The 13,684-nt window shown below is 27.4% G+C and overlaps 1 protein-coding gene across 1 annotated transcript in view; it reads left to right on the top strand.

The window, feature by feature from the left end:
- Positions 1-333: 333 nt before the first annotated feature.
- Positions 334-13,684, top strand: part of LOC126742707 (dipeptidyl aminopeptidase-like protein 6) — a 110,053-nt gene continuing 96,702 nt past the window's right edge. Inside the window, exon 1 of the mRNA XM_050449490.1 lies at positions 334-488. The gene's annotated coding sequence lies outside the window, so the exon portion shown is untranslated. The remainder of the gene's footprint in view (positions 489-13,684) is intronic.

The following is a 13,684-nucleotide window of genomic DNA, read 5'->3' as shown; positions in this document are numbered from 1 at the left end:
AACGCATGTATATAATTAAAAAAAGTTCATTATTATTAAATTAGTAGTTCAGTAACCATCTGACCATCGAGACTCCCAAAGTCAAGTGTTCGCTCAAACACCCCTCCTCCCCCTCACTTAAATTCCATAAATTATGACAGAATCAGCAGTATTTGCATGCCAATAAACCGTTAAACAACTGCATATACTGCATTTCTGGATAACAAAGGGGCTCTGCCGCTCTGGACCTCAGGTTAAACGCGCTACTATACCTCCACAAACACGGTTGCTCTCGTCTCGCGACGTTGCGGTACTGCGCATGCGAAGAGCAGCCGATCCAGAGAGGTCCAGCCAGTGTGGCACATAGAGCATAGCGGTGTCGATAGTGCTAAATCCACGTCTGGATAGCGCGGTCCGGGTTCGCTCTGACGGTCCGGAGTCAGAGTTCAGATACCTGTTAACCTCACTCTTGCGTGTGCTCTGTCATCTGCATCGCGGGAGGCTAGTCGGTGAGTAGAGTTGAGATCTAGTAAGATTTTAACTTATAAAGTTGAAAAATTTGAATGTTGATATAATTAAGGATTTATTTTTTTAGTGAAAACTGCATCTTATATTTGGTTATACAGGATTCAGTTTTTTCTAATAAATTTAAAATTTTTCAGCTATGGGTCTGTTAGTAGATCCATTAGTCATTAAGATACTTGTTTCTAAAAATAGAATATTTTTACTGTGAAAATTTTAAGAAATATTATTAATTAATTTATTTATTTCTTTATTTACCTAATGACTAATTGAAAATTCTTTATAAAAACGACAACTTATGGTTGACCAAGAAGTAATTAGATAAAACAAATATCTTTATTTAAGATTTATGTTGACACATAAAATGAAATAGTGTCACGCAAAAAGTACATCACAAACATATATAGGAAAACTCTAAAATCTATTCACCCTTTAAAAATACGCGTGTGAAATGTATAGTGCAACGTTAAGCAGGAGTTTAAATATTACTTTCTCCAACAATTCGCAACAAGCAAGCAATAAATGAAGTAAAATCTGTATTGTTGTGACGAATTCATAATGAGTTACTTATTTTATTGGGTCATATATAGCAATATCATGGTCATAAATATCAACTTAAATCTGTAATGATACCGTTCGATATACTTAATTTAATTTAAGTTCATTAAGTTTTAAATACAATAATTTACTTGAGGTGTAATAGATTTTTTATATACCTAGGAGCTAAGGCTCAATCTATTATTTTCTGAGCTCGTTTCTTCTTTTCAATTTCCTACCTAACTTTGTTGTGAATATTAAAATTATTAAACGATAAAAACAACAAAAAGACCTACTTTTTAAAAAATACTCAATTTGAATCAACGTTTCGGTAGTTATATCTACTACCGTTGTCAAGGTAATTGAAAATAAAACTAAATTAAATTAAAAATAAAATATACTTATCTTGTAAATCTTCAGCTATGTAATTATTCTGAATTATCTAAAGATCCTACAGAAAAAATTGAAAGACAAATTTATAATTTATTTATATACTGATAATGATAGATTAAAATTAACTCCCTTTAATAATAAATCACTACATTTTTATGGTTTACCAAAAATACATAAAATAAATGTTCCTTTAAGACCTATAGTTAGTAGCATAAATTCACCTACTCATCCTCTTGCAAAATATCTTTTAAATATCTTAACTCCGTACACTAATAATTCTGATTCTTTCATTAAAAATTCTCAACACTCTTCAGAAAAATTTGCTAAAATTTCTTTTAACCCTCATGATCTATTGGTAAGTTTTGATGTTATAAGTCTTTTTACTAATGTTCCTGTTAACAAAACTTTAAATATTGTTAAAAATAAATTAGAGAATGATAATAATTTTGCAGAATGTACAACACTAAGTGTACAATTTTAGAACTTTTAATTTATTGTGTAAAAACTACTTATTTCCAATACAATAATGAATTTTATCAACAAAACTTTGGTATGGCTATGGGTTCTCCTCTTTCACCAATTTCAAGTAATATATTTATGGAAAATTTTAAATCTGAAATTATTATTGCATTTAATAAAAAACCTAAAATATGGTGGCGATATATTGATGATATGTATTCAATATATCACCATAGCGAAGTAGACCTTATAAATTTTTTAAATTACATTAACTCCAAAGAATCTACTATAAAATTTACTCTTGAAAAGTAGGCTGATGTCAGCTTCCTTTTCTTGATATTTTAATTAAAAAAGATTTACACAATTTTGAAACTAGAATTTACCGTAAACCAACTCATACTAATAGATATCTTAATTTTAATTCTAATCATCCAATAATGGTAAAAAGAGGAGTGGTAAAAAGTTTCTATGATCGTGCAAACATTATTTGTAATAATCAATATTTAATAACTGAAAAAGATTTTATTAAAAATATTTTAATACAAAATAATTATCCCAAAGTATTTTTGGAAAATTGCTTTAAAGAGTTTGATAATCCACGTATAAAATTGAATCAACCAATATTTACGACAAATCTTATTTTACCATTTATTCCAGGTTTTTCTGCTAAGATAAAAATATTGCTAAAAAATTTAATATAAGAACTATTTTCAAATCATAAAACATATTACGATACGTATTAACAAAAACTAAACCTTTCAATGAAAATTAATTTAATAAAAATGTAATGTATAAAATTCCTTGTACTTGTGGTGAATTTTACATAGGTGAAACCCGTAGACCATTACCAAAAAGAATTAATGAACATAAATCTTACATAAAAAATAATGATTTTTAAAAATCCAAAATTACACAACATGCATTCGACAATAACCATAGAATAAACTGAATTGCTTTCTCAATTTTAGCAAAGGAACCATTTTCAAAATTACGTAAACTAAAGGAAAGTGCATTTATAATGTTAAATGAAGATAAATGCTTAGCTACTTGTTCGGTTGATTTTAATAATACATGGATTTCTTCGCTAAAAAGAGAGGTATATTAAGGTATTCTCAAAATTAATTAATGATTTAAAATATTTGATATTCATATATTTTCTATCATTATTTTACATTAAGATCACACCCCTCTAATGATAAAGAAGTAACCTTTGAATATTTTGTTATCTTTCCAAATAGTTTGTCAAACTATATATTAATAAACCGTCAAATCATATCAAAAAGTATTTTCGAATTAGGAAGAAATTTTGATGGTATTACAAAGCTGAAGATTTACAAGATTAGTATATTTTATTTTTAATTTAACTTAATTTTATTTTAATTACCTTGATAACGGTAGTCGATATAACTATCGAAACGTTGGTCCAAATTAGGTATTTTTTAAAAAGTAGGTCTTCTTGTTGTTTTTATCGTTTTTTAATTTTAAGATTCACAACAAAGTTAGGTAGGATATTGAAAAGAAGAAACGAGCTCAGAGATTAATAGATTAAACCTCAGCTCCTAGGTATATAAAAAAATCTATTATACCTCAAGTAAATTATCGTATTTAAGACTTATTGAACTTAAATTAAATTAAATATATCGAACGGTATCATTACAGATTTAAGTTCATATTTCTTTTAAATACGTGAATAAGTCGGGTCTGGTAAAGTTAAAGGGACGTCTAAAAACCGATTTTTTTTGAAAATTTTTACATAGAATGTTGAGTGTGGTCAAAATATTGATAAAAGAGTGAGGATGATTGAAAAAAATACAAAACTTTGGAATTTATGAAGGTTTTTCTATATACGTTAAATACGTAATTATTGCCGGCTTGCACAAGGTTTTTTAGCTCTTGATTTTGGTTTAATTAAAAAATATATATATATTGGGGCAATTTTGGAACTTTTTGGGGGCTATTATTGTAAATTGATAGCATTTTTTATGACTTTGTACCCCTTTTAATTACATATTTTGTAATTGACACACAAGAAAAATAAAAGGATAACCTTATTCACAAAAATGGCAGTGGCTTCACTATGTTTCCAGTAGTATTTTTTGGTTTTGTCTGGAACACTTTTTAGTTAGATGAGTTGGCTGTGGACTCAATTTTAGATAATAAAGGCATAATATAGTTAGACTTTACATTACATGAACAAAATACATTTGTCAGGTGTTCAAAATTAGGTATTATTTATTTAAATTAATTGATATTTTATGTAATTTAATATATTATAATAAGTATATATTTTGAAAAAAAAATCTTTTTTTTTTAATTATTAATAGGTAAATAATAACGATGAGGTTTAATGTACATTAACTTATAGTCAAGACAATAAATATCTTTAAATTCATTATAGGCATTAGGAATAGGAATAAGGCATGGGAATTATAGGTACAAACACATGTTTGTGCCTTTACTCTAAGGTACAAACAAGTACGTACTCTGATAGTACAAGTGATATTTTTGACAAATAGAGAAAATAACAATAGGTATTGTTTGCTTTGATTGCTTCCTTCAAACGCATCACTCAGTGTTAAACACAAATATAATTTTTTGAATGATAAAACCATATTCCAACCTATCGAAGGCCTTCGAAAAATCTGCATACATAACATCTCCTATGTTCCATTGATTCATATTAGTATGAAAGGAAAACTTTGGATTTCAAGGTATTGTTCGACTGCGACTTCCACAGCTTCTTTTACTGCCCTTAACTGTGCTAATAAATATCCTTAGTTAATAGAGACTAACTATGTATTTTTTACTAGAGGGTACTAAAAGCTTAGTGCCTTGAAAAAAATACACATTGTTGTTGAAGTTTCATTTATTCTTGTCTTGGCATATATAGAATATATAAATATTTCAAAATTCAAAATTCTTAAAGACATTATTTATTTGCTTTTTTTCAATCTAAATTATAGTTAGCTTCTAAATAGTGACCATAAAACAGCAACAAGAACTTTAATTTGGCCAAACTTTTACTGGGTTAATTAGTTAAACTTAATTCTATTTTAGTACCAGCATCCGCTGAAAAGTATACTGGGAAGTATTTTTTTATAAACATTAAAAATTTAAAAATGTTTCATCATTTAAATACTTATGCATATTATAATACCCATATAATTAGCACATATATCCAATACAAAGCATTTCTTAAATTACATTTTCCCATTAAATATATACCCTTATAGAACCATCATTTGAAAATAAATCAGAAAAATAAATTTTCACATTCATTAAAAACCTGACGACCGTTAATAATTTTACTCATCCATCAGATTTTTAGATATTAACGAGAATTTACGTCAACATTTTCAAGATGTGATTGATTATGGGCAATTTTTTAGCACCTGATTAATTGCCTTTTTTTACTCTCTCCTATTGTTTGCTTTTTTGGGTAATATTTTAATAAAATCGGTAAATAACCCTTTTAATTAAATATTAGAAAATAAGGCCTCTAAATAAACGCCCTTCGATATACTTCCCATTAATTATCTTTGCTCTGCCGATATCCCTCTCTGTTAAGCCTCATATCAGATTTTTCTTTGTTTTCTTTTCACGGTAATCCTTTACAGTCAAGCCAAAATAGGATTTTGTTGAAACCTGTTATCGTTGCGGGAAGGGGGTCTTAAAATAAATAGAGCGAAATGGGCAATATTGGCTTTCCACTGTCCGGTTTTTGAATGAGAAAAATTGGGAGACTTTTTCGACCTTGTTTGTTTAACAGATGGATCCAATTTATTCGTTTTTTTTTTAAATAATAATATTTCTAGTAAAATATTTTATCCACTTTCATTTATGCTACAGAAGATTAATAGTTCTTACTTGCCATATGAATCAGCATAAAAACGTAATTAAAGTAAGTACCGAACAGAAGTAATTTAATAGCTTTTTTACCCTAATTTAATTTAGAGCCATTATAAAGAAACATTTTTTTAAAATAATTTTTCATTATTTAAGAACTTTTTTTAGGTGTATTAAAATATAGTTAATTTATAAGGTAATTATTTAATATAATTATTCGTATTATACATTCTCATGAATATTAAAGTACTGCCAAAGGCACACAAAAAAAGATCGGTATTAGGGCGGATATTTATTTAAATCAGTATTACCGTGATTTTTTCATCAGTGCCAAGTTAATAAGAGAATCTTAAAAATGTTTTTTTTACTGAAAATCACTGCTTAGAAAAACATTTTCTAGCATATAAACTGATATAAAAATAAACATCTAATTCACCTATTTTTGGTCGTTAAACCTTTAAGCTGATAAAATAGGTATTTTGTCATGATGATTTTTTTAAAGGTTTGAATTTTTTAAATCACTGCTGTGTAAAACATTTTTTTTAATGGAAGGTTAAGACTTTTATATCACTTTACTCCTATAAGACAAGGCACTATGGGCTTTGTATCGTTAAGCTTTTTAAATCACAGCTGTGATAAAGGGATCATAGAATAATTTTTTTAGTAACTTTCAGCAGTTTGGGTTTATTGGACCTTAAGTTTAAAATTATTTTTGTGATTTATTATATTCTATTATATGTTACCAAGTGTTTTTATGTATAAATTTTATGTGTGATATTGATAGTGATTTTAAAGGTAGTGATTTTTAAAATTTGCTGTTGATTAAGTATTAACTCAGTAGTAATTTTAAAAGCTTGAATTTTTGCTTATCGCTTTGGAACTACGGCAAATTATTTAGTATTTCAATGAATTATAATAATAAGTATGTATTTAGCTGCAAGGCTATAAAAGATGTACAACAGTTATAAAAAATATTAAGGCCACTTAGATATAAGAATAAAATCAAAATTTATGGATTGTTTGTAAGGAAAAACACTAATATTTATAACTAAACCTAGACTAATGAAAAAAGTTGATTATAACTGTACAAATAAAATTAACGTAAGACATACAATGTAAAGATAAAATAAGATACATACACTCGCACATTAAAACTAGACTATAATAAATTTGCTCAAAAGCCTCTTAAACTACGTCAAATTATCACATGTTCACAGGTAATTTATTGAATTCTATTTAACCTTTTTACAGAACAGAGCAACTGATTTGTTATATTTATATCTTTCAAAACAGTTTGTCAAGTTATCATTTAACCATAAAATTATAAAAAAGTTATTTTAAGTATTGTCGAGTTTTGAAGAGAGTATAAACGAAAAATTGAAAAGATAAGTATATTTTGTTCATATTTTTAATTTTATTTAATTTAATTTTATTTACCTTGATTACGGTAATAAATACAACTACTAAAACGTTGGTTCAAATAAGGTATTTTTATTAAATAAGTAGGTCTTCTTATTGTTCTTATTGTTTTCAATTTTAATATTCATAACAAAGTTAGGTAGGATATTAAAAAAAAGAAACGAGTTTAAAAATTAAAAGATTAAACCTCAGTTCCTAAATAGATAAAAAAAATTAAAATTATTTTACCTCAAGTAAATTATTGTATTTAAAATTTATTAAACTTAACTTTAATTAAATATAACTAAAGGTATCGTTAAAGATTTAAGTGAATAAGTCTATTTTCTTATTCTTTTTAATTTTTGAGCATCTGAGATGTGCCATTTCTAGTACCATAGTTATGTACTTTTTCAAAAACTTTTAGTTTTTTGCAGATATAGTTAAGTTAAAAATGTTGTTTTACTTAAGTGCGCATCTAAAATTACCCCTGGATATTTAATTTCTTTTTCGTAAGCAAATTTTCCCTGTTTTCAGTTATCGGTACGTTATCAATATCCTCCTGATTCATTTTTGATTTTTTACTAAATACACAAAATGTTGACTTGCATGCGTTTAAACTTAACTTATTATTACCAAGTCAAATAGGTTGCTAAGTTCATTATTTAGAATAATTGACAATTCATGGAAGTTTTTTCCAATTATATAGGTCATGATATTATTTGCAAATAATACAATTTTACATTTTTTGAGCTCTTTCTCCATGTCATTAATATTTACTACAAATAGTAATGGTCCTAATACGTTCCCTGTCGTTACTCCAGATAAAGAATTCATAAACTTATTACATTGGACTGTATTTGACGAATAGGGCCATTTTAAAATAATATCCTAAATTCCCAATTGCTTTAATTTTCTAATTAAAATTTTCCTATCAATAGTTTTAAATGGCTTCGATCAAAAATCGTGGAAGATAATTAGAATGGTAAAGAAATTATAGTTAAATTTAATCGAGTATATAACTGCTTTTACAGGACTATCTTTATTGAGTGTATACACAAAAATAATAAAAGAAAATAATTTAAACAGATTTGCCGAAGACTCATATGCTGTTTGGCATTTGTATAAATACATAAATACATTGTGTGTTTGGTACATGTACGCATAATGTTGATTCAAAATAATTCGATATTGTATATGTAAAATAAATTCGCCCCTCACCCTCCTTATCTATTTAAAATTTATTCCTGCTATTTACAGCGTATTTAATTATTTTCATAACAGCATTTTTTGATGTTTATTAAACTTATTTCCTGTTTTTTTTTAATTAATCATTATTGTTTTTCACATTTCATTGCACTTAAATTTACTTTTATTTAATAGTAACTAGATTTACGTAAAATCGCTGATACATATTGAATTTTAAATAACTTATTTTGGAAAAATACGTCATGTACTACCTACTTTACTTCCACTCTGCTTTATTTAGTGTAAAAAAAAATTAATAAAGTCTTTCAATTGTATATATAAATTGGTATTTTTAATTTCACCATTAATTTCTTTATATGTGATGAACTAGTTTTCAACGTATTTTAAATATCTGGTTTTAAATTAAAGAATTTTGTTGACCAAATAAATAATTTTGCAATTTTATGTCTTTTAATTTATTTATTTGGTATTTACATATTTTGAATATTTCATAAACCTATTTAGCGATTTAGCTATTATTGACTCGGTTGACTTAGATCTCTATGAAATTCGATCAATATAGCACTAACTTTAATAGTATTCATATTAAAATTTTAAATAATACGCGTCTAACATTATAATGTGTTTTTTATAGTACAAAACAGAAATCGATAAAATCGCAAGTGGTACAATAAAGAAACTAAAAAAAACATTTCTAAGAACTTGAAGAAAACTGGAAATTAGTTTTTTTTAGAGAATTATGGTTTCGAATTAATGAGGTTACGTAGCTAAGATAGAAATCAATATCAAATCCGACCCGTAATCTTAATTGGATAATATGTGTCTAATGCCATAATGTGTCTTTTATATTATAAAACAAAAATCGAAAATATCCTATGTAGTACAATAAAAATATAATTTTAAAATGATACTAAAAAACAACATTTCTAAGAATTCGAAAAAAATTTAAAATTAATTTTTTTAAGGAGAATTTAGAGAATTACAGTTTCAAATTTATCATAAATACAGGGATATCTGGTCCCAATACGTATCTATAACTTATAGGTAGTTAATGTCATACCATGTCTTTTATAATTTAATTAAGTGGCACAATAAAGAAATATCTAAAAATTTGAAACTTAAATACAACATTTTAAGAATTCGAAGGAAACTGGAAATTAATTTTATTTAGTAAAGTTGAAATAATTACACGTTCAAATTTATCATAAGATTAGGAATTCCTATTCCCAGTACGTAGACAGAACAAATATCAAATCTGATCAAATCTCAATCTTTTTTATTAAGGAAATGACTTATTGTTTATCTAAGAAATGATTTTAATGATGGTGTCCAATCTTTGAACCGAAAAAAAAATTACTTTTGTTATTAGGTTGGCTTAAATTCAACTCAACTCAATAGTAATTGTAAAGATTCAAAGGTTTGGTCATTTTAAATAATTTATTGGTCCAAGTAATAATTTTAAAAACGAAACAACTTAAAAGCTAAATTTTTTGTTAATCGGTCTCGAAATAGAGTAAATAAGTAATTTTATCGATTATTTGATAAATGATTGAAAAAAACCCTTTTCAAAAAAGACTCTATAAAAGTCAGCTTAAACCACTAAAAAAATTTTATAACATTTTCATATATTCTTTAAAAAACCACTTCTAACAGCCTTATCTCTAACGGTTATTTAACTTAAAGCAATTTTAATTAAACACCCTATCGGTCGGTCGAATGAAAACGACACACAGCTCCAATTCCTTCCTTTTTGCCAGTTAAGAAACTCGAGGCGACTACAAGCAAAAATTCTCAGACGAAAGAAATAAAAGACGCTCCCGTAAGGACCCTCTCGCTTAGTTTGGACCCTGTTTTATGTCAGTTAATTTTGAGCGAAACGAAGAAACGGAGAATTTTGGAAACTTTTGCTGCCGGCATACATTAGTAAAAAAGCAATTTGGTTTTCAGGCGAAGGATAACGAGACCGCGTCATGCTGGATTACCAATGTTCTTTTTGCTAAACTTTTTAAATTTCCTGAATTATACATGTACCTACATCTAAAGAAATTACTACTATAACGTACATTAAAGTTATGCATCCAATTCTCAAACGGCTTTTTGAACGAAAACCGCATCTCGTTATATTTTAATTATTTTTACAAGCTTCGGCTGTTCCATCAGCGCTTTTAGCTTTAATCAAAAAACTTTCCATTCCCACACTAGAACTCGTCAAACCGCTAACGATTCCCGCTTCACAGGCCTGCAAAATCTAAATTTAACTTGTGCCATTTAGATACGGCATATCAGTGAAAGTTTTGACAGGAAAGCTGTAAGCCTGGATGGATGTATCGCAACGGCTTATTTGTGTATAAACTCCGTAGATTAATGATATTATTTACTAAATTTGCCAACATTGGTCGTCATAAAGTGATTATGGATAAGGATTATTAGGATCAATATTAATACATAAATTATAAATACTTAGACGGGTTATAGTAAGTCTTTTTTCATTTTGTCTATAGTTTTCTGCAAAGAATTATTCCGACAATGTCCAAGAAATCGCAGTTTCTTGCCAAATTTTTCCTGAAAAGTCTGTTTCATCCTTAATCCAAGTGCTTTAATGTTTCTCCGTTGTCCTTCCTCTCCTTAGAATTAAGCCACACTTTCAACTCTTGAACACTTTTTAATGAAAAATTTGGAAGCAATTGAAATTATGCATAACTTAAATGCATACTAGTGCCATTTTTCCATGTAGGTTTAATTGGCAATAGTTCAAAAGCCATTTTATTTAAAATGATAAAATTCTTTAGTAAAGTAGTTTGGTATAGTGTCATTGTACTCTCAATGTTTCAACTTTCTGCGTATTTTCAGCAGAAAGTTATTTGCAGAAATTCGGTTAGTATACATAAAATTCTATCTATTAAAGAGTTTAACATAAAGCTTGGGTTTTTTCTACGACAACATCGGTTGTTACAATTTCTTGAGTAGACGTTTCCATTTCCAAGTTTATTTATACCCCAATAAAGCGACATTATTCATTATTTATTCAGTAAAGTCGATTCGTAAATCTGCGTTGAGATATCCGTGACATGAGAAAATCGCTATGGCGGATCCATGTTCGTTCGCTGACGTATTTCGTAAAGACTAAAACTGGATTTCATTGCTAAGTTTATTATTAATGGAGATTGTGCTCGAGTGCGACAGCTGGCTCGGCATAATGTATTGACTGGGTTCAATTTTGTGAGTTATGTTTTTCTTGCGTACATGCTAAGCATTTTTTTGTTTTTAATGGAAAAGCGATTAATTTACGGGAAAATTTCTATGTTAATGGATTAAGAACAACATCAAAATGAATATAAGAATTGCTTAAATAACTTTTTGTGGCACAAATCTGGATATATAATACTTCAATAATACATATTCTATATTATTAGTATATCAGAGTCTATCCAGGAAAGTGTATCTTTTTCAGTAAGTCTATTGTCCTAGTTACTGTATAGCTTTTAGTTTTAGTAAGATTTTTCTAAAATTAAGCAAATATCATACTAATGAAGTCCCAAAGATCCCAGTTTTTTTCTCAATTATCCTAGATAAGTCGTTGAACAGCACATATAAGTTTCACTCTCTCAATCGAAGTTATGTAATGTTTACTTGAAGTCTTGGTTACATGACTATGAAGTCCTTAAAGACCTCTGCATTACCCTTCTTTTTATTAGGATTAGGCCCTACCTTCAGCATTTAAACACATTTTTAACATTCCTTTATAAAAACATGTGAGAACAATTAAAATAGTGCATAACTTAAATGCATACGAGTACCATTTTTTTATTTCAGTTTAATTTGCGATAACTCAGAAACCGTTTTATATAGAATGACCAAATTATTTAGTTAAGTAGTTCGATATAATATCATTATATTCTCGACGTTTTAAATTTCTATGTATCTTCAGTCGAAAGTTATTTGTAGAAATTCGGTTCGTATATATAAAACTCTATCTATCAAAGACTTTTTTTAGGGGCAACATCGGTTATTACAATTTCCTAAATAGACGTTTCCATTTGCAAGTTTATTTATATCTCAATAAAAGACATTATTTATTTAGTAAATTCGATTCGTAAATCTGCCTTGTGACATCCGTGACATGAGCAAATCGCTATGGTGGGCCCATGTTCGTTCGCTGATATATTTCTGAAAGACTAAAACTGGATTTCATTGCTAAGTTTATTATTAATGGAGATTTTGCTCGAGTACGACAGCAGGCTCAGCATAATCTATTGACTGGCTTCAATTTTATAAGTTATGTTTTTCTGAGGAATATCCTAAGCAATTTTTTTGTTTTTAATGAAAAAACGATTTAGTACACACAAAAATTGATGAGTAATTATATTAATGGATAAAAATTAAAATCAATTAAAGAACTTCTTAAATGAGTTTTTTTGGCACAAATCATCAAACATATTATTCTATACTTCATTATCTCATATTCTAGATTCTTGGGATATTAGAGTCTATCCAGGAAAGTGTGTCCTTTCCTGTTAGTCTGTAATTCTAGTTACCTTTTAATACTTTTAATAATTTAATTTAAGAAATGAGGATATAGAAGCCATAAATCTTTACCTTGACCTTATTTATTTTTTTTAGGTGATCCATAGTTTTCTGTAAAAAACTATTTCCCAAATATCACAGTTTTATGTTAAATAATCTAAAAAAGCCTGCTTTGCTAGTTGAATAGGACATCTGGGTTTTACACTCAATCCAAGTTGTATAATGTTTACTTAAAGTCTTGGTTTTAAAACTTCTTTGTTACACTTCTTATTCTCAGGACTAAGCCACACTTGAGATTTCATTAACAAATTTTTAATTATCTATAATTAAAACATGTAAGAACAACTTAAATTAAGCATAACTTAAAAGAATTTTTTTAATTTCTTATTTGAGTTTAATTGGCAATAACTTAGAAACCTTTTCATATAGAATGATGAAATTTTAAAACAAAGTAGCTTGGTATAGTGCTATTATACCCTTAGAGTTTCGAATTTCTGTATATCTTCAGTCGAAAGTTATTTGCAGAAATTTGGTTCGTACATATCAAGCGTAAAAAATGGGTTTTTTATATAATATCAGTTGTTACAATTTCATTATTTCATTTTTAATTTTTTGTTATTTATTTAGTAAAGTCGATTCATAAGTTATTAAGAGTTTTGGCAAGGAACAATTTCCGAAAGTTTGCAAATTTTTGCTTAATTTTCTTGGATAACATCTAGATTTCATCTTCAATCAATGTTCTATAACGTTTACTGGAAGTCTTGGTTATACAACTATAAAGTCTTTAAAGTTTCTCTGCTTTACCCTTTCTATCCTCAAA

Source organism: Anthonomus grandis, chromosome 12, assembly GCF_022605725.1.
Source record: "Anthonomus grandis grandis chromosome 12, icAntGran1.3, whole genome shotgun sequence".
In the NCBI taxonomy this organism is placed as follows: Eukaryota; Metazoa; Arthropoda; class Insecta; order Coleoptera; family Curculionidae; genus Anthonomus; species Anthonomus grandis.
This window is presented reverse-complemented; position numbering and strand designations above follow the sequence as displayed.